The sequence below is a fragment of the Orcinus orca genome, chromosome 14 (genome assembly GCF_937001465.1).
Source record: "Orcinus orca chromosome 14, mOrcOrc1.1, whole genome shotgun sequence".
Taxonomy (NCBI): domain Eukaryota; kingdom Metazoa; phylum Chordata; class Mammalia; order Artiodactyla; family Delphinidae; genus Orcinus; species Orcinus orca.
The window spans coordinates 22055394-22076824 of record NC_064572.1 but is presented as its reverse complement, the minus strand read 5'-3'; positions in this window follow the sequence as shown (position 1 = coordinate 22076824).

Below are 21431 nucleotides of genomic sequence, written 5' to 3'. Positions count from 1 at the left end.
TTCTGGATTTATATAACCAACTGCTGCCCAGGATGTCCACTTGGATGTTTAACAGCCATCTCAAATTAATCTGTCCCAAACAAAAGTTCTAATTCCTATCCCAACTTCCATGTCCACCTCCTGCCATGTAACCTGCTCCACCTCATCAGGATTAATAAAAATTCTGTCATCTGGACACCACCCAATTACTTTTCTTTAAATATTAAAAAAAGATCCTCTTGGGGCTTCCCTGGTGGCGCAGTGGTTGAGAGTCCGCCTGCCGATGCAGGGGACACAGGTTCATGCCCCGGTCTGGGAGGATCCCACATGCTGCGGAGCGCCTGGGCCCGTGAGCCATGGCTGCTGAGCCTGCGCGTCCGGAGCCTGTGCTCCGCAACGGGAGAGGCCACAACAGTGAGAGGCCCGCGTACCGCAAAAAAAAAAAAAAAAAAAAAAAAAAGATCCTCTTGTCTTCTTGCATTTTTTCCATGTGAATTTTTAAAATTTAGAACTATTTAATTAGGGTTTAAAGAGCTCTTTGGGAATATTTCTCACAACTACATTCAATATGTAACATGATTTAGAGAAAATGAACATCCTTACAATAATGAGTCTTCCCTAACCCATTCAGGAACACAACACAGCTCATCACTGGAATGCATTCAATTTTGATGGTCAAATTATTTGTCAAATAAAAATTTCTTAATACAAATACTGGCTTTTCCTATATTTATGATTGAAATTTTGTTAATAGGGTATAATACACCCTTTATCTTTTAAAAGAGCTTCTAAAAAGAAAATTACCATCATAATGAATATTACTGTATTTTTAAAAAAAGAAAGCAAGTATTCAATGAGTAAATTTTGCTTCTTTTATGTTTAAATAATATCTTCTTACAACTTCAGTACGTTTTCATGCATCTTTGACTCCTCTTTCTATTTTATGTCTGTATCCAGTCAAATTCCATGTCTTAGGGAACCATTCTGGAATATTCTTTATCTTTCTCCCGTTTCCATTTCTGGTGCCACTAATCTAACTCAAGCACCTGTTTTTTGCAAGCTTGGCTTAAATAACTATGACTGTCGTTTCTTCGTTGCCTTCCCTCCCCGCCCCCCACTTTCCTACAGTCCTTATTTGTCCTAAATGCTGCTGACATGCTGATCTTTAAATACTACTTTTATTGAGGTGTCCCTTCTCCATTAGCCTTCAGTCATCCTACAGCATGGTGTCCTAGCATTCAATCTTCATGACCCAGTGTTGAGAACAAAGACAATACACCAAAGATGGAGCTGTAGATAAAGTGAAGAAACCTGGGTCCTTTATGACATTGTGGAGCCCCGGATCCGTTTAGCCTAGATGTCTTGCTATACAAGGTAACAGTTTTCCTTACTGTTCAAACCAAACTGAGTTGGGATTTCCTGATATTTGCAGCAACAGTCATCCTAAGTGATACAGGACCTCACACCAGTGCTGGTGAGCTGTGTGGCACAGCAGAGACTACATGGAAAGAGCCTGCCTTACTAGGTTCCCAGCCTGAATTAAGCACAGCTGGTAATCAAACCATGGGCTTGGTGGGCAATAAGAAGATGCACAGAATGTTTGAATAGCTCTAACAAGGAAGCCTTTCTTAAAGGCCCCCATGTCTCACTGGCCAGGAACAGGATGATTATGAGTGCAGTGGTGCTGGAGAATTGACTACAATGGGCCACCACATTTGTATTTAACTGAATGGATAGTCATACATATTGTTCTGTTGAATTCTTGCTTTTAAGAATCTTAACATGTCTGATTCATAATTTCATAGGTCTTTAAAACTGGTAGCTAAGTGCTGTGGTTCCCAAACACGGCTGCTCACTCACGTGAACCCAACAAAATACAAAACTGAGCAAACTCCCTTCCTCCCAAAGGTCCTGATTTATAGATCTGATTTAAGATCTATAAATTTAAGATTCTAGGAATCTGTCTTAAAAACACTTCTCAAGGTTTGGCAACTACTCCTTTGGATTTTATCTAGTCCAGTCACTTTTTTCGCACATAGGGGGAAACTGAAAACATGAGAGGTTCAAGCGACAGGAGTGCTTTCCCCATCTTGCCAGGTGTAAGCTTTCTCTGGTGTCACAGTCATCCTTGGAAAGCTCCATAACGGATTCAACTGAAGACCACCACTACCACCACCACCACCACCACCACCACACACACACACACACACACACACACACACACACACACACACACACACACACACACACACACACACACACACACACACACACACACACACGTTTTTTCTTATCTTTTTCCTCTTTCTTCTACAAAGGAGAGAGTAAACAATATCAGATTAATTGCTTAATTAAAGGATCTGGTTAGACAAAGGGATATTTCATTTAAGTCAGAGCAACAATGACTTACGTTTTCTGCTACAAAGAGAGAGTGCCAGCGAGCAAGCAAATTGCTTTTATCAATACAAGTTGAATTTATCTCAGCAGCTTCCTTTTAGTTCTTCAAGAAGGAAATACACAAATTTTGCCAACTTAAAAAAATCTCCTAATCACTTATTTGGAGCTAAAGTTGTTTGATGGTCATGCTTCATTGTGCAGATAGTGTCTCTCTTTTTTTTTAACCTCCCAAATCATTGGCAGTGTTTAAGAAAAGGAATTCTATAAACCTTTCTGTGATACTTATATTATTTTCTGATTTTTAAATCTCTTTTCCTTCACAATAAAAGATTGTTTAAACTTATCAAAATCACTTTGATTTTACACCTACGGTCAGATCCTAACATCTCGATTTTCGACACTTATAAATGCTTTAATAGATACATGGACAGTAATTTAGTTTGACTTAAATGTAATAATCGAGCCCATTTATCTAGGCTGACAAGATTTCATTTCCTAATGATCTTTTATTGTAAATTTATTTGATTTCCTTTAATATATTATCTCATTTCTCATCGCCTTTCCTTTAGAAAAAATATGAATAATTTCGTATGGAATTATGAAGACTTGGCCTTGAGCTGACAGCTCTGAGAAGCACTGAATATCTCCACCCTTTTAAACAAATTACATACTTTGATAACAAAGTCCCAAGAAGAAGGGAACATTAGTTTATCAAGAAGTTATTCTAAAAGACACCAAGGACTGTATTTCCAGGGGCTCTTGTTTTCTTTGCAAGAATGGGAACCAAAATAATTAGGCCAATCTGAGTCCAGTTCTATATTCTCAACTGCCTACTTGAACTATGAGTATCCCACAGTCAATTTATGCTCAACATTTGATTATAAAACCAAACTTACCTTCTTTTCTTCAAAATAACTGCTCTTCCTACTTTTTTATTTCCATTAATTATACCACCATCCATTCAGTCTCAAGCGGAAAGTTTACAAGACATTTGGAGACCTCCCTCTTTCCAAAACAGTCAACCTATCACAATGTCTCAACTCCCATAAATTCCAAATAGTTCTCAAAACTGTCCCCATGGGCTTCCCTGGTGGCGCAGTGGTTGAGAGTCCACCTGCCGATGCAGGGGACACGGGTTCGTGCCCCGGTCCGGGAAGATCCCACATGCTGCGGAGCGGCTGGGCCCGTGAGCCATGGCCACTGAGCCTGGGTGTCTGGAGCCTGTGCTCCACAACGGGAGAGGCCACAACGGTGAGAGGCCTGCGTACCACAAAAACAAACAAACAAACAAAACGGTCCCCATTTCTCCATTCTTTCTGCTATTGTCCTCACGATTCTTGTCTGCACAATCATTACAACTTCCTACTCGGTTTCCCTGCCTCTACTCTCACCCCACACCACTCATCATACATGCCAGTGCACAGATTATCCTTAGGGAAATACCAGTCTGACAACTCCCTAGCTGAATAGTCTGCATTGGCTCCCTACTGCATACAGAACTAACTCCACAGTCCTCAGCAAGGCATAGGCAGCCCTTCAGGATCTGGTTCCAGCTTAGTTTTCCAACTTCATCTCTTGTCACTCTTTACCCATACCTCCCCTCCTGCCTCAAACTCCTCTCCATCTTTAAAGAGTAAACTTGAGTATCACTTCCTCTGATGATGCCCTAGCACAAGTAACCTCAGTCCCCACTGCACTTCTATACACTGTGCGTGCCTCTAAGGTACTATTTACTCATGGCCATAATTATTCAATTGTCCCTCTCCCTTACTGGTCTGTATAATCCTCAAGAGGAAGCACTGTATTCTATTTGTTGTTTCCTCAGTTCCTAGTGCAATGTTTGGCATAATAATTACATAATGGATATTCACTGAATGAAGAGTTGAATGACTGAATAAACTCCAAAGGGCTGTTTAATTATTTCCTTTTGCAGGATGTCTTATTGTTGTCTCTGTGAAGCAAAACTGAAGTTTGCTATTTATTATAATTATATTTGTTGAAATGGAATTTGATCTGTATGTCACAATTCTACAGTAGAAAGAAATGCCAAAATAAGATGCAACTTAGAAACCTATAGTTGTGGTATAAATGTAGGCTGTTTGCAATTTTGATAATTTTTTAAAGACTTTGTTGCAAAATTATATTTTCTTTTTCCTCCCAGCCCCACCCCTTCTATAAACACCCTACACGTTTGTTTGTTTATGCTGCAGAGAAGCCTTCTGTATTGGTTTTTCCCCCCAGCTTTATTGAGATATAATTGACAAATAACATTGTGTAAACTTAAGGTGTACAACGTGGTGGTCTGATATACACATATATTATGAAATGATTACCAAAATAAGGTTAGTTAACACATCCATCATCTCACATAGTTACCTTTGTGTGTGTGTGTGTGTGTGTGTGTGTGTGGGTGTGCTGACAACATTTAAGATGTACTCTGTTAGCAAATTTCAAGTACACAATACAATATTGTTAACTACCTTACTGAGTTTTGCAACAGTCTTTCATTTCTGCAGAATCAGGTTGGTAAGCATCCCTTCCATTACTCCCAGGATGTGAGGCAACTTGGATAAACACATGCCAACAAAATGCTGTAGGTTTTTCTGTGAATGGATAGACAGCACCATGAAAATCTACTTATTTACTTATATCCCATCTTGTTTAAACAGATTTAAAACAGTTGATAGTTTTATTTATTTATTGCCTGCACCATGTGGCTTGTGGGAGCTTAGTTCCCTAACCAGGGATCGAACCCAGGCCCAGGCAGTGAGCACGCCGAGTCCTAACCACTGGACCGCCAGGGAATTCCCTACTGTAACCTTTTAAAAGGTCAATGTCCAGATCCACCTGTCATTCAGCTGAGTTTGGGGATTACATAATACCCACTTAAGAGTTGAGCAGGAAGGCTGAGAGATTTCCAGTAATGGTAAATAAAGTCCTTATTTTCTTTTGGTTCTCAGCCTTTCAGTTTGCTTTAAGGAAAACTTAAATTTGGAAAACCAATAGCAAAACTAGTTTAAGCGTCATATACCTGAGAGATCCCAAAGGTTTCCTGTGTAGTTGTTTTTTAATTTTTTTAATTAAAATTTTCTTTTTTTACAGTGGTAACTTGAATGTAAGATGGTTTAAGTTATTCATAGAAGGGCAATGCATACTATAAAAGCCTGGGAAATAATTAATGTGACAATAAAATTAATTTTTCTTCCTTAAAAAAAAAATACTCTTTTGTGTCTGACTTTTTTCTCTCAACATTATACCTTTGAGTTCATCCATGTGAACTGTTATTGTTATTGTGAATAACAATAATTTATTCTTGTTATTGTTGTATAGATTCCATTATATGAATATCTCAAATATATGACATTTATTTATCTATTCTACTGAAAATGGATATTTTGGCTCTTTATAAGTTTTTGCTATTATGAAAAAAGCTGTTTTTGCTATTATGAAAAAGACATTTTTATCCATGTCTTTGGGTAGATGTATGCTCTCATTTCTCTTAGGAACATATATATAGAAAGAGGACATGTTGGGTCACAGCACACAGAACTCTAGCTGCAAAGGAATCTGGGAAATGTCTCAATTTCCAGCATCCATAGTACAAGAAGTTATGCCAGAGGGCTTAGAGATGATATTGGATGAGCCATTAGGCAGATTCTGATACAGAAATTAAAGAGTGGGCTAGGAAACAGAGTAAAAAACACAAGCCTGGGTTTCCCTGGTGGCACAGGGGTTGAGAGTCCGCCTGCCGATGCAGGGGACACGGGTTCATGCCCCGATCAGGGAGGATCCCACACGTGGCGGAGTGGCTGGGCTCGTGAGCCATGGCCGCTGAGCCTGCACGTCCGAAGCCTGTGCTCTGCAACGGAAGAGGCCACAGCAGTGAGAGGCCTGCGTACAGCAAAAAGAAAAACAAAAAAACCAAAAACAAACAAACAAACAAAAAAACACAAGCCAGGACTGCTTTGGAGGTCTAGATGACAGAAGCCAACTCATATTTCTTGTAAGGATATTGCTCTTCCTTTTTAGGATAAAGATTTAAAGTCTTGGAAGAGTGTCTAGTTGGCAAAGATCCAGTCATCTTTCCATTTCTTGGATAGGAGAGGATTGGATTGACTGTCTCACCAAAGTAGCATGCAATGAAGTAGTTCCCCAAAAGGAAATGGGATGCTATTGCCAAGATGAAGAGATATGCACTTTGAAGTAAAAATCCACAAGTGCCCAGAGTTTAAAAAATAAGGAATGAGGGCTTCCCTGGTGGCGCAGTGGTTGAGAATCTGTCTGCTAATGCAGGGGACACGGGTTCGAGCCCTGGTCTGGGAGGATCCCACAACTAGGCCCGTGAGCCACAACTAGTTAGCCTGCGTGCCTGGAGCCTATGCTCCGCAACAAGAAAGGCCACGATAGTGAGAGGCCCGTGCACCACGATGAAGAGTGGCCCCCGCTTGCCACAACTAGAGAAAGCCCTCACACAGAAACGAAGACCCAACACAGCAAAAATAAATAAATTAATCAATAAAAAATAAGGAACGATATTTTGAATATCCAAATTACTTTTCATACATTCTGCTTGAGAGCCAACATCCCCATGAATTATAACAGTTAGACAGAGGAGACTTGAGGTATTTTATGGGATCAGGTATATTGTATAATTCACATACAGTAAACTCACCTTTTTTTAGGTGTAGAGCACTGCAATCAATATATGGAATATTTCCAGACCCCCCAAAAAATACAAAAAAAGGGGGAAAAATAGGATATGAAATATTTCCTTCATCCCCCAAATTTCCCGTGTGTCCCTTCCCTCATCCCTAGCCCCAACCCCAACCCCTGGCAACCACTGATTTGATTTCTGTCCCTACAGTTTTCCCTTTTCCAGAATGTTCTATAAGTACAAATATATAGTATATAGCTTTTAAATCTGACTTCTTTCATTTAGCAAAGAGATCATTCTGTTCAGTGGATTTGAATCCCTTTCCCCCTCCACTAGCAACATTTTTTCCCCAAACAAACTTTTATGCAGAAACTTAATATTTGAGACAGACAGAAGTGGACATTGCTTTCATGATATCAGGGTAAGGAGCCCAAGTCCAAGGCTCTTTCTGCTGAAGGACATTGTAATTTACCCATGGAATTTTATTTATCCCATGTATCTCACAGTTACAATCAGTTCAGAACCTCTGTGCTTTTTCAAAGTAGGTTTCTCATTGCAGAAATGTTCACAGGGCATTGGAGGAAGACATGGCCTGGGAAAACTATCAGAAATGCTAAAAGATTTCTAGCCCTTAAATTAAATTATGGATTCTTACTTATTTAGTTGATTTTCTTGCTAAAAATGTTCAGTTCAGGTCCACTAGGTGTCAGTTGCCATCTCTCACATCTTTTTAAACCTGCTTCTTATAAATACCACTGATAACCACTAAAATGGCAAGTGTTCAGATATCGCTCTATCCAAACAAACCTGAAAGGAAGACTCCTGAAGATGTGGCTTCTAGACCCGTGCTGTCCGATGTGGTGGTCGGTCATCAGCCATACCAGGCTACCACTGAAGACCTGAAATGTAGCAAGTCCAAATTAAGATGTGCTTTAAGTACAAAGTACACACCAGATTTAGTAGACTTAGTAAAAAAAAGAATGTAAAAATAACTCCTTAACAATTTTTATATTAATTGAAATGATATCTTAATGTTATTGTGTTAACAAAGTATGTTATTAAAACTAATTTCTGCCTTGTAAGGTGTGACTATGAGGCAATTTAAAATCACGTGTAGGTCTTATTTATGGCTTGTATTATATTTCTATGGGACAGCACTGATTAGACAGATTGCTGACTGTGCATTTTCCCAAGAAGGACCCCAGATACACACTTCTCCAGTCTGGATTTCAGCGATCACAAGAGACCCAGGCTAATTCCGTGTTTTGGAAGCTCTTAGTAAGTTAAAAAATGGGAAACGTAGGCTTCCCTGGTGGTGCAGTGGTTGAGAGTCCGCCTGCCGATGCAGGGGACACGGGTTCGTGCCCCAGTCCGGGAAGATGCCGCGGAGAGGCTGGGCCCGTGAGCCATGGCCGCTAAGCCTGCGCGTCCGGAGCCTGTGCTCCGCAACGGGAGAGGCCACAACAGTGAGAGCCCTGCGTACAGCCAAAAAAAAAAAAAAAAAAAAAAAGGGAAACGCCAAAAGTAGAGTTCCACAAATGGTTTTATATTTTCATATTGCAAAATTTTATATTTAACACAGCAACACTTTTAATATAAAAAGTGCATCACAATGTAACGTACTGTACCAGCCATAATTTAAGATTTATAAAAAAGAGAGCAATAAAGGTGATGTGGTCCAGTTATAGAGGACAATTTGAAAGTTAGTAAAGGAACTTCTTTCCATCTCTTGATTTGCTTTTGTAAATTGTATGTATGATCTTATTTGGAGATGACATCAGAAGTCTAAACTGGAGGTCCTTTGCGAATATGAGGTCTGAGCCCAATGGTCTACCGGCCACCACCACGCTCCACTCCCAGTGGTTGGTTGTCTTTCCTTTCATCTTTCTTATACATCTGCAACCTGTACCTTCTATGTGCCAGGCACTCTGCCTTATACTTTACAACGTTACTTTGAACGCTTACAACAACCTGCAGAAGAGGTGCCATTGTTAGAGAGTGAAAGGGTGACTGCTAATTCTACCCCAAACTCCTCTCAGCTGTAACGTCCTTTGAGGGGTGGGGTGATGGGCGTTTTGGACAGAAAAGGATAATAAATAACAGAGGAAAGGAGTGACGAGAAATGAATCCCCTGCTGCTTGTCTACATACAACTAAGCAATCCTTCTCCCCCGTGTGGCATCCAGACTCACCTAGAAAGCTCTTTTTCAGGAACTGTTTGCTTGTGTGTATGCTAGACTGCCTCAAATTGGAGGCATTTTAAAACTTATTATCTGGAAGACCAGGAGGAAAGCTATCGCTGGTGCCTTCCACGAGAGAGCCACCTCCTCGCTACAGATTACCACTTCAAACCCCGCGACAGGCGGATGAAGCTTTGCCAACTGGGCTCTCAGGCTCTTATTCTCCTCCATGTATATGCCCTTTATGCCTGTAAAGTCGCTCTTTGTTTGTGACTATGTCAGTCGGAGCCAAGGGAGTTTCTTTTTTCTCTGTGACTGGAACCACGGTGAGACATTCTCCGCAATCCAGCGCGTGATACACTTCAGCGCTGTGTGGGCAGAAAACAAGGCGGAGGGAGCTCTTGAATACGCTTTTCACCTGGTTTAAACAAGAGCTTTGATTTCCCCTTGCTCTTAATTATTATAGAGCTTGAAGTGAAGGCAGGATTCATAGAGCTGTTTAAGAAAAAAACAAAACTGTTACAGGATGCTTGGATTTTAACACTCAAAATTATGGCTGAAACAATCCCACAGCACTTCTGGAAAATGGTAGAATTCTGGGTGGTCTTTTAGCTTAGGCAGATTTTCTGTTCTTTTCTAATGCACCTCTATATGTTGGCTACTTATAAAAGGCAACCGAGATATTTTCTTCATAAAACTGGAGCTGGTTAGAAAAGGCTTCTCCTCTTACACGTTTATTGCGCCTCTACTGTGTGCTGTGCAAAGACAAATAAGGTCTTTGTTCTCCAGCAGCTGGAAGTCAAGGGGAGGCGTGAGAAAGTGGACAAATGCAATAGGGCTCCCAGGTGGCCTGCTGCATCTTGAAGGACAGGTAGTATTAGGTAAAGAAGAGTGGGTAGAGGTTTTGTTTTTTTTGTTTGTTTGTATTAATAGACTTTATTTTTAAGAGTAGTTTTAGGTTCACAGCAAAATGAGCATAAGGTACAGAGATTTCCCATATGCCCCTTGCCCCCAGGTACATAAACCTTCCCCATTATCAACATCCCCACCAGAGTGGTGCATTTGTTACAATCCATGAACCTACGCTGACACATCATTATCACCCAAAGTCCATTGTTTACATTAGGGTTCATGCTTGCTGTTATACATTCTATGGGGTTAGACAACTGTATAATGACATGTATCCATCATTATAGTATCATACAAAGTATTTTCACTGTCCTAAAATACCCTGTGCTCTACCTATTCATCCCTTCCCTCTGCCCCCGCACCTCAGCCCCTGGCAACCAGTGATCCTTTTACTGTCGCCATAGTTTTGCCTTTTCCAGGATGTCATATAGAGTTGGAATCATACAGTAGCCTTTTCAGATTGGCTTCCTTCACCTAGTAACATGCATTTAAGGTTCCTCTGTGTCTTTTCACGGCCTGATAACTCACTTCTTTTTAGCACTCAATAATATTTCATTATCCGAATATGCCACAGTTTATTTATTCATTCACCTACGGAACATCTTGGTTGTTTCTGAGTTTTGGCAGTGATAGGTATTTTAATTAGATAGAGTAGAACTTGTAAAGCCACAAGGCGATGAAAGCAGATGAAAGCAGAGAAGACTCATCCTTCATCTGGAGGCTCATTCCAAAACCACAGTGTGGATCCTATTAGTCTGGTGGCACTCCCATTATTATAATGTGTCACCTCATAGATCTTGCCTGGAAATAGATATAGTAATGTCCTATATATGTATGATTCACGAGTTTATTCAGTTAATTTTATAATCTTACTTAAAAGTCTATTAGGATGACTTTAAGTTATGGGTTATGTTATGAAAATCAAGTCAAGGGAAATAGTAACTTGTGGGTTTGCATACAGTTTGGCCTTCTTATGACTCAAGGAACTGTGTGGTTTTGGGTTTTGGTGAGTGTGCATTGCATATTTTGGACAGGTGCCCGACTTCAGAGGTTGGTGATGGTGGTGGTAATCTGTCCAATTTAGCTGAATTCTGATGAGCCACCCTTTATGTAGAAATGAACTAAGTAATAAATGAGTCACTCTGAAAGCACAGTCTACAGCCTCGTTAACAGGAAAACAATTATTGCTCCTGTTCAATACTTATGAACTAAGTGAGGTTTACATGACAGATGTAATTATGCCTTTAGCATGTCTGTGATCAATCAGATCAATATTTCACTTGAAGAATCTAAAGGCACCTCTTTTTCTCCCTGGAAGACTTTATTTCATCTCTTAATGCAACAAACATTGGTTGATTTTGTAATATTCTCTCTCAAACACACTTCAAGTATTGGTGAGCTTCATCAGTAATGGCGTCCTTGACAGAGTCAGGTCCTCAGCGCTTGAGAGCATTTCACTTGTGAAAGCACTTTGAAAAGTATATGGTGTTATGTTAATCCTAGCTATCATTATTCTATTTTTTTACCCCCCCTTTTGTCAGAACAATGAAACAGCTCAATGTGGGGATCTCTGTTTTACACTATTGAACTATCAATAAATCATGTCATAAAGATATTCAATCCTTTGACTCAACAGTCCCAAACTCAGAGATAAATCCTAAGTAAACAATTCTGCAGAAGCAAATCTCCCTGCCCTTCCTCCCCTCAGTTATTATGGTATTGTTTTCTATAGGTTAGATGGAGGAAACTCAATTAAAACAAGCAAAGAAAGTGGAAACGTTCTAAATATCTAACATTGAGGAAATGTTTTAATAACCAAATATATGCAGAAATATTATGCCAAATTGATATGCTAGTTGGGAAGGCTGGTATAGAAAGTTGCTTATAGTATATCATGTAAAAAAGCAGAATATGAATTGATCCATGTAGAAAAACATAAAATAAGCCTATAGGAATGAAACTATGACATTAGAATTTGGAGCAGGTTAGGGAGATGGAATTTATTGTGCTATTCTTTTACTGAAATATTTCTTAATACTGATGTGATATCTTCTCGATGACATTAAAATTAGAGACTTATAGGTCTTTAATCCAAAGAGTGCCACAAAATTTCACACTAAGGCAAATTTGAAAAGAAACTATTGATATTTCTCATGGGACCAACAAACCATCATCACATTCAAAGCATGTTTGTTAGATGTTCTTGGTTTGTGACTGAGGATTACTAATACTTGCCCTCTAGTGGCTTAAAGTTGGAAACAGAAAATTTTGGTTTAATTTTTGGTTACTGCTGCTAATGTCCCTGTTTTTGAAGATGACAATATTTATTTTTAAATTACTGTTCATGTGGAGTGTGACCAAAAAGCATATTATGGTCAGTCCCGCCCAACCTAAACCTAGCCTTTGTAGCTCAGAGCTATTTGTAAGGTTCATGAGGGCAGAGCAGCACAAGAGTTGGGAACCTGGGCTTTGCAATGGAAAAAACTGGATATTCTGAGGTTCTGATACATACCAGCTGGGTGACCTTGGGCACATTCATCACCTTGCTCTCGTCATCTACTAAGTGGGGATAATGATAGTACTGCTTAATGGTGTTCTTTGGATGAGGAAATGCTTTTGGAATGTGTAGCGTAGAGTGTATAGGACATAACGTGCTATTATCATTACTATTTTTCCAGTACTGATTCTGGTGCTATAGCTATTGATCTTGGTGCTGAGGATGAACAAAGAAATATAAGAAAAATGGGGCTTTAAAGGGATTTCCAACTGCTTAAGCAGATATGTTGCCTTGCAATAATAGTGAAAATACATAGAAAGTAAATACTAAAGGGATAATAAAACTATGTATCATTGCTCCTAAGACAGAAGTTTTCACATTTTATGTCTATTGGGATATATCTAATAATTGGTAGTGACTTATTTAATAATTGGCAACATCTTTTCATTTTTAGTGGTATATAAAATAATGGTGCATCTCTTAACTGTGTCTCAGATTCAACGAAATATGGTAGTAAGCAGTGATATGCAACCTTTAAAACAATATTTACCATGAACCAGGTAAAGGGTGAAATGGATTATAAGCATTATCAAACATAATCCTTAGAAATTCTATGAATTTGTAAAATGGAAAAACCACTGGAGAAATCAATGAATCTTAAGGCAGTGAGGTTATAAAGGACTCTTAAGGTCAGACTTAAGCTAACTTGCTAAATAAGGACAGTCAATTTGGATAAGCCCCAAGAAAAGGCGTAGAGATTCCAGGAAGAGAGATGCTGCCAGCGCGATGTCCTGCTTGGAGAAATTGTGGTATGGTACAGTTACCTGTGTGGCTGCTCTGGCGACTCATTCCTTACTGGGACCTCCCACACCTTTACTGTATTCCTTTAAAGGGAGGATCTGGTACAGCTTTTCTTTAGTCTGATTTCTCCTCATCCATTTTGCTTTGGAATTTAATTGCTTAAAGCAGAGTTTCTCAGCCTGAGCACTACTGACATTTGGGGCAGGATACTTCTTTGTTGTGGAGGCTTTGCTGGGCATTGTGGGATATTCAGCATCAACCCTGGCCTCTACCCGCCAGATGCTAGCAGCACCTCCCAGTTGTGACAACCAAAAATTGCCAAACATCCCCGGGGGGAGCAAAATCACCCACAGTTAAGAACCACTGTGGGTGGCTTGAAAAGATCATACCTGCCATTTTATTATTTTGTGTGTGTGTGTGTGTGTGTGTGTGTGTGTATATGTTAAGGAAGAACATTCACAAACTTTAGGATTTTTGCTTTGTTTTGTTTTGTTTTGCGGTACGCGGGCCTCTCACTGTTGTGGCCTCTCCCGTTGCGGAGCACAGGCTCTGGACGCAGAGGCTCCGGACACGCAGGCTCAGCGGCCATGGCTCACAGGTCTAGCCGCTCTGCGGCATGTGGGATCTTCCCGGACCGGGGCATGAACCCGTGTCCCCTGCATCGGCAGGCGGACTCTCAACCACTGCGCCACCAGGGAAGCCCAGGATATTTTTTTTAAACAACTCTTCTATCTTGCTACGAAGTCTTGCCAGTGGACCACAATGATGCCATTGTGTGTAAGTCTAACAAGCATCTGCTCACTTGCCCGTTTACTATTAATTCTGAAGTGTGATGGGGGTAGGGGATCGGTCCCTGAGAAGCATTTTCTTTTTCTTTTGAAATACCTTTAGATTTATAGATGAGTCGCAAAGATGGTACAGAATGTTCCTGTATAGAGTCCTCCCAACTTCCTCTAATGTTGACATCTTACATAATCGTGGTACATTTATGAAAACTAATATCTTAACATTGATTGATACAATACTATTAACTAAATTGTAGACTTTATTTAGATTTTCTCAGTTTTCCCATAAACCTCTTTTTTTCTGCTCCAGGGTCCAATCCAGGATCACTCACTGCATTTAGAGAGAGTGTAGCTTGTTTTTTTGGTTTGTTTTTAATGGAAAGAATACAATGTATTCCTGGAAGACTGCTGATTCTCAGATGACAGATAGTGAGCACAATTTTCTAAGTGGGGGGAGTTATCCCCAAACTCCATGGGGAGTTTAGCACTCACTGAGCTGAAAAGTTCCCTAATATCTGCTTAAAATAGAAAGTGGAATTGACACTCTCCAAGGAAAAAACAGCTCTAATGGTACCTAGTTTCTAAATCTCTGAAAAAAAAGAAAAAAGCCTAAAGATGACTTCTGTCTTGACTCTTAGTCTAAACCGGCCTCATTTCACAGTTTTTCTATAAATGATAAATGCTAATGAAGTGAACCAAAGGTACAGTCCCAAATTGCTGTTTCATATTTAGGACAAGCTGAATCGTTCTTTTCCAATTCTACTTGACAAATACAACATGAACACAAAGTGACATGGAAAAGCTGTAATCTACTGAACCTGGTAAATGTGAGTTGTAAGTAATCGCAGTTGCTTCTTCGTCTCATTTGCTGTTCAACCATTTCTCATTATATGATCCCCTAAAGTCAACCTGATTCAGGAGCAGATCAATACTAGGGAAACCCTTTTGTCTTCTGTTAGGTCATAAAGTTTAAAAGATGCTTAAGTCAATATTCCTTTTAATAATGTGTCTTTCAGAAATGCCCGGGTTCCCCCTTCTTGTTATATAATTAATTGAGCTGCCTGCCACCCACAAGGTATAGTCATTCCCTCCCATAATTCTCCTTTGGCCTAACTGCCATTCTGTTTTCAGTTCTGTCTTTAGATATTTCTTTTTTTCCCCAGTAGTGTTGGGCATGCTTTGTACTTAGTTTTATCTTTCCATGCTTTTGCTTCTAAATGTCAGCATAATTTTTCTGCCTTATAATATTGGAGATGTCATAACCATCCATCAGCTCAGTAGAAGAGCAGAAAAGATTAGATATCATTTATCTGTATTGGTTGTTCATTGTAATGACCCAGTGGACAACATGAACAGATAATCTGTTGCTTTGATGGAAACTAATTATTCTGAAGCATGACAGCATCGAAATAGCTTTTGTGACACTGTTTTTAAAAATGACGGCTACCTAGTCATTATTAGTGCAAGCAGAAGTTCAGTCGTGTTCTCTGATGAGTGCCCTACATAAGCAACAAAACAGTTTGGATCTTTTATTACTCCTTTATGGGAAAAAATTTTAAATTTAGGAACTTTAAAATTTCAATTGACAGTCAAATATAAGGGCTATCCAATAAAATTTTCTTAATGTGAAATAAACTACTATTCCCTAGAGAAAAGTAAAAGTACAATTAGAAGATAATTTTGCTTTTAAGGGTTAATGTAGCTTGATTTTTATTTTGCTGCTGGTGATTGTACTAACTATGGAGTTTGGGGAATAAAGTTGCCATGAGTTAAAATTCATTTCTGATGGAATTGCCTAAGTGAAAAGCATGGTTCTATGGTTAATCCTTTTTTTAAAAAAGAATATATCCTTGTAGTTTGTTTATTTTGGCCATGCCATGCAGCTTGCAAGATCTGACCAGGGATAGAACCCATGCCGCCTGCAGTGAAAGCATGGAGTCCTAACTACTAGACTGCCAGGGAATTCTTTAATTCTTAAAATAACAAAATTTATCTGCACAAGTAGGAGAGGAGGTTTTGTTTTATGTGTGTTTATGTGCAAACCTTAAAAAAAAACAGTATACTGATGGATTTCTATTTTTATGTCGTTTCTAAAATGCTAGAGAAACTTAATCAATACTCTAAGATAGCATTCATATTATTGGCACCACTAATAACCAAATCAAGATTTGTATATTATTACTGACCATAGCAGAGATGCACTTTCACTACTGTGTGTCTTGATTTGAGAACAGAAGCAAATTAAATAACTTCACATGCCAAATGTTTCCCTTTCTTATAACAGGTTCTGCAAAAGCTTTGTGGATGCTTTAGATGATGACAGACCATGGCTAATATATTGAATACATTAAACAAGTTTAAATTTACACAAGCTACACTTGTTGTAAAAAATTACTGCTGTAATAACATTTGAACAATGCTGAAGTAGGTAGAATAAAAAGTAAAGAGTCCTTCTACTTTCTACTTATTTTGGTTTCCTCAATCCCATCCCTTCCTCAGATGGTGCATATCTTTCCAGGCTTTTTTCCATGCATTTATGTACAAGTCTGTGTACACACACATACACACACACCCCTCAATGGATTGTGTTATGGATATTCTATAGAATGTTTTGCAACTTTTTTTTTCACCTAAAAATATGTTTTGAGTGCTTTTTTACATATGTGTATATGACTTTAAAAAATTGGTCATGCCTATTTTAATTATTATATCACTCTGTGAAATAATGTTTGCTCTTTCATACTAGCTTCTATTTTAGGAAGTCTCCTTCAGACACAGATAAATTGGAAGAAAACCCCAATTTGAGCCTCAGCTAGTTAAATGGCTGACTTGGGTTGACACTTCTGACCACATCCAAAGAGAGAACTCATCCCATGGTTAGAGGGAACGTGAGCGCCTGATTCGGTGTAGATGCAGGTGGAAATCTAGCTCTGACATAAAAAAGCAAGTCACCTCTCTGGGCTTCAGGTTTCCCATTTGAAAATGGGAGCTAGGGTGGATTGGGTCAGATTTAGTCCTGTCCCTGTCCAAATCTTACATCCTCTATTTCTGTTTCCTGAGCTAAAAGCTGCATTTTGACAGGGGGTAATTCTTCTGGGATTAGTTATAATTGTGTGCTAGTGACAGACATTCAAAATGTTAAGTATGAACATTCAGGTCTATTTTTACCCATAGTGGGCATATGCTTCTGTCCTTGAAAACACCTCTTGGGATGACCTTTTTCATCACCAAGGTATGATAATGCTAACCAACAGGGAGAGAAACAGACACCCTGCTCCTTTTGTAGCCAGCTAGGAAAGCTACATTGGAAGACTTACTTGTTATTACAACTTGTTATTGCAACCCTCTAAAGATGATTCTAGTTATACCCTTAACTAGCATTTGAAACCTGTAGTTAATTTTAGAATCAATACTGTACAGATGATGCTTATCAACAGATGTTCTTTTATCACATTTACTTTTAGAATGATGGGTTCAGACATCATAAAAATAATAATACAAGCAGCTAACATTAATGACCTCTCACTATGTGTCAGGCACTGTTCTAAGCACTTTAAAAGTCACTCAAAACTCTATAAAATAGTTTACAGATGGGGAAAGTGAGACTCAGAAAGAATAAGTAATTTGTCCAAAGGCACAGAGTTGCAACTATATGATGCAAATGGCATGCAAACTCCTATTCAAGGGAAGAAAGTGAGGGGTTAACTGAATAGTTACGTAGTTATAAAATGACTAGAAATTTAACCTGAAGGTGGAGATAGGTCTGGCCATATGCAGATGGCAAGTGCTTGGTGCTGCTGCCTTCTCATGACGCTCTGAGGAGTCTTGACTTGAAAGTGGTCCCCTGTTTCTCAGGCACACTCATCGTGCTGCCTATTGTAGTCAGTCCTTTAAAAATACATAAACAAAGCAATTCCTTATGTTCTTTCCGCAGCTACAGAACATTCAGGCTGACTTTGCAAAGCTCCTGCCCTGGTAGACAAGCCCTGGTGTTGGAATCTGCAAAGTTGATGATTAGTCAAAATAGTCTGGACTGCAGCCACAGGACATCTTGTAGCACAATCAAGCACCACTTCATCATGCCTGGGGACAGGAGTTTTACTGCTAAGTTTCCATCAGGAGCCAGGAGCCAGGGCACAGCTCAGCAGCTAATTAGACAAGGCAACATACAAGGCTAGTACACGCCAACTTCAATAGACTGGAGTGGTGGACCTGTCAAACGAATCTGTCTTGCCCTCTGTGCTTTATACCCATTACTGTACCTGGTTGAACATTAACACTCAGAAATCTGCTGATTTTCTCCAATATCCTGGCCCATGCAGAGAAGAAGCTGAAAAGGAACTGTATGTCTTTAAGGTAGTTCCATGCTTCATTATCTTGAAAAGCATCAATCTTCAACTAATTGTTAAAGAAGCACCACAAGATGTAGAAATGTTGAAAGGATGGGTGAAAATGCAGTGTATGGACTTTTTAGTGTCTCTGCTACGATTTCCTCTCTTTTCCTGTGATGTTTGCTTTGAAAAATATCAAGACTTTAAAAAAATGAAAAAGGCTTCCCTCTTGAGACGAAAGCCAACAAGTTGTTTCCTTTCTTTTTGCTTCTGCGTCTCTTAAAAGATTAAGGTTTAAACAAAAATCTTAGGGGAGTGTGTGTGTGTGTGTGTGTGTGTGTGTGTTTAACAAATTGCCAAATTATAAAGGCAGATACTCTAGAAAGTTTATAAATAAATATCTAGAATACAAAGACAATATCAAAAATACTTAAACATGCAGCAGTAGCAGCAACAATAAGTCAAATATTTTTTATCAGTTTGGGATATATGCTTGATCACTTCAGCAATTAAGCCTATGCAATGTGCCAGCTCTAAAGATGCCAATTTGTGTGTGTGTGTGTGTGTGTGTGTGTGTGTGTGTCTGTTTTCATCAGAAAACCTCAAATCAGTCTCTACTAGATATGCGAGAAGAAGCAAAAGATGTTGAAACTTGAAGGAGACTCATGGAATCATCTTGTTCAATCCTGTCACTTCACAGATGAGAAAACTCAGAGTGGACATACCCATTGCCACCACCCTCTACTGCTACGGCCCCACTGCTTTTTCTACAACACCATGCTGTCATGCTATAGGAATTTGGGGGTAGAACCTCTTTTTATAAGCTGAGGTACTTGGGGCCAAATCCACCCCAGAATCTTGAGGCCTAGAAACAATGACTTCAAGGGACCCACTCCAGCCTTCCGCTTATAATCTGCCTAGAGAAAAAGTTAATTGTGTATTTATGAGAGTGAGATACTGTTGTCTTCTGATTAATTTCAGGGAAAAAATATGTTTGGAGTTGAGTCATCATGTGCTGAGTTAACTGGTACACACTTCTCTTCTGGGTAGGGCAGTGCGCCCTGCTAATCACAGAGAGAGGAGCAAAGTGGTTGAATAGGAAGCCCTGATTTACCGCTAACTGAATAGAAATTAAAAATAAAATAATATGATTGTTTTCTCTGGAGCGACAGAGCTATGTGACATGCCATCCAAAAGTAGATCCCAAAATCTATGAGTGTGACTGACAAAGGGTAGGCTTCCTTTTGCTCATTTTCAACTTGATGAATAAAATTTCCAATCACATGATATTATTGTTAGAATTGCTAATACTAGTAACAAAAAACACTTTGAATGTGGAAACTGGAGACTTGGGTCCTAGATCCAGTCTCCTGACCCAGTATCTAGGTTTCTGCCTATCGTTAAATACTGAATCTCTTTGGGCCTCAGTTCCTACAAATGGAAAATGAGTGGATTGAAGTGAGCTTGTAGTTAAGGGTATTTCCAAGTCTGAATGATCCTCTGATTTTAACAGTTTCAGTATTACTGCTATGAAATAGTTTTTTCTCTCATTGTTTGACTTGTTCCTGGGTATGTGGGGTTCAACTCAATGTGGGCCAATTGGCCTCCTTCATTTCATGTCCATGGATACAGCTCCTCACAAAAACAGATTTTTTTTTAATACAAAGTGCTATTCATGGCATAGATTACACATAGGTAAGGGCACACCAATTGCTACAATTGAGAAAAAAAAAAGTCTCAAAATGCATGTCCTACTAACTGTTAACCTCATTTAGGAAGCAGAGGTAAACAAATGCTATCTTTGCTGATCCTAAGGTTGTATACTGAATTTAGATTTACCCAAAAGTGAGGGCTGGGTATGGAGGGCTGGGTGTGAAGGACGAGGGCTGAGTGGGTGACGTGGAGAGACTTGGAACGTAAAAACTATGGAACCAACCTCACTGTGATCTCAGGACCTGAAAGCACAGGGTGCACACAGGTTTTTTGTTTTGTTTTGGTTTTTTGGACCATACAGTGTTACCTGGAACAGTGCTTCTTAAGAAAAGAAACACAAACAACAACAACAAAAAACCCAGATGAAGTTGCCAACTTGGGAAAAGTCCAGATATCTGGTTTCTCTTGAAACATCAGTTTGGTAACCCTGGGTCCTGAATTGCAGCACATCAGCAAGGTGCTGGAGGTGTGCAATGTCTATCACTTTCATTTTTTTTTTTGGCCTTGCCCTGCAGCATGTAGTATCCTAGTTCCCCCACCAGGGATCAAACCCTCGCCCCCTGCAGTGGAAGCTCGGAGTCGTAACCACCGGACTGCCAGGGAATTCCCCCTCTACCACTTTCATATGGGCTTATTGTGTTCCTGTTTTCAGCTGTCTCCACCATTCTCTACTGACAACACTGAGGCCTAGTGTCAGTTGCCATTTACCATTTTCCTTGGGATGTTGTCTTCATGTAGTAGAGTTAAGGCAAAAACAATCTATTTCTTATAACCATGTTTTCAATTAAAGTGGGAATATAAATCTAGACTGAGCAGGATACGTGCTTCTTATAGGCTGTCTGCTTTACACGTTATATTATATGCCTCTCTCCTGCAAATAACTGAGTTTTCAAGCCTTGTTCTACCTTAAGCTCTGTCCCTGACTTAAGCAGTAATAAATAAATACATAAATAAATAAAAATTCAGCTAAACTAGAGAAGCACAAAGTGTAAAATATTAGCCTGAATCCTCTCCCCACTCAATTACATGTTCGATTGGATTGTGATTCCTTAACCAGTTTGAAGCAGTCAAGGCTAGAATTTTGTAGGTGAGGGTTCGGGGATAAAGTACAGGGAGACACTGATGTGGGCGTGGAGAGTCTTCCTCTGGCTCTTGCCTGGAAACCAGCTCACCAAGGATGCCAAGG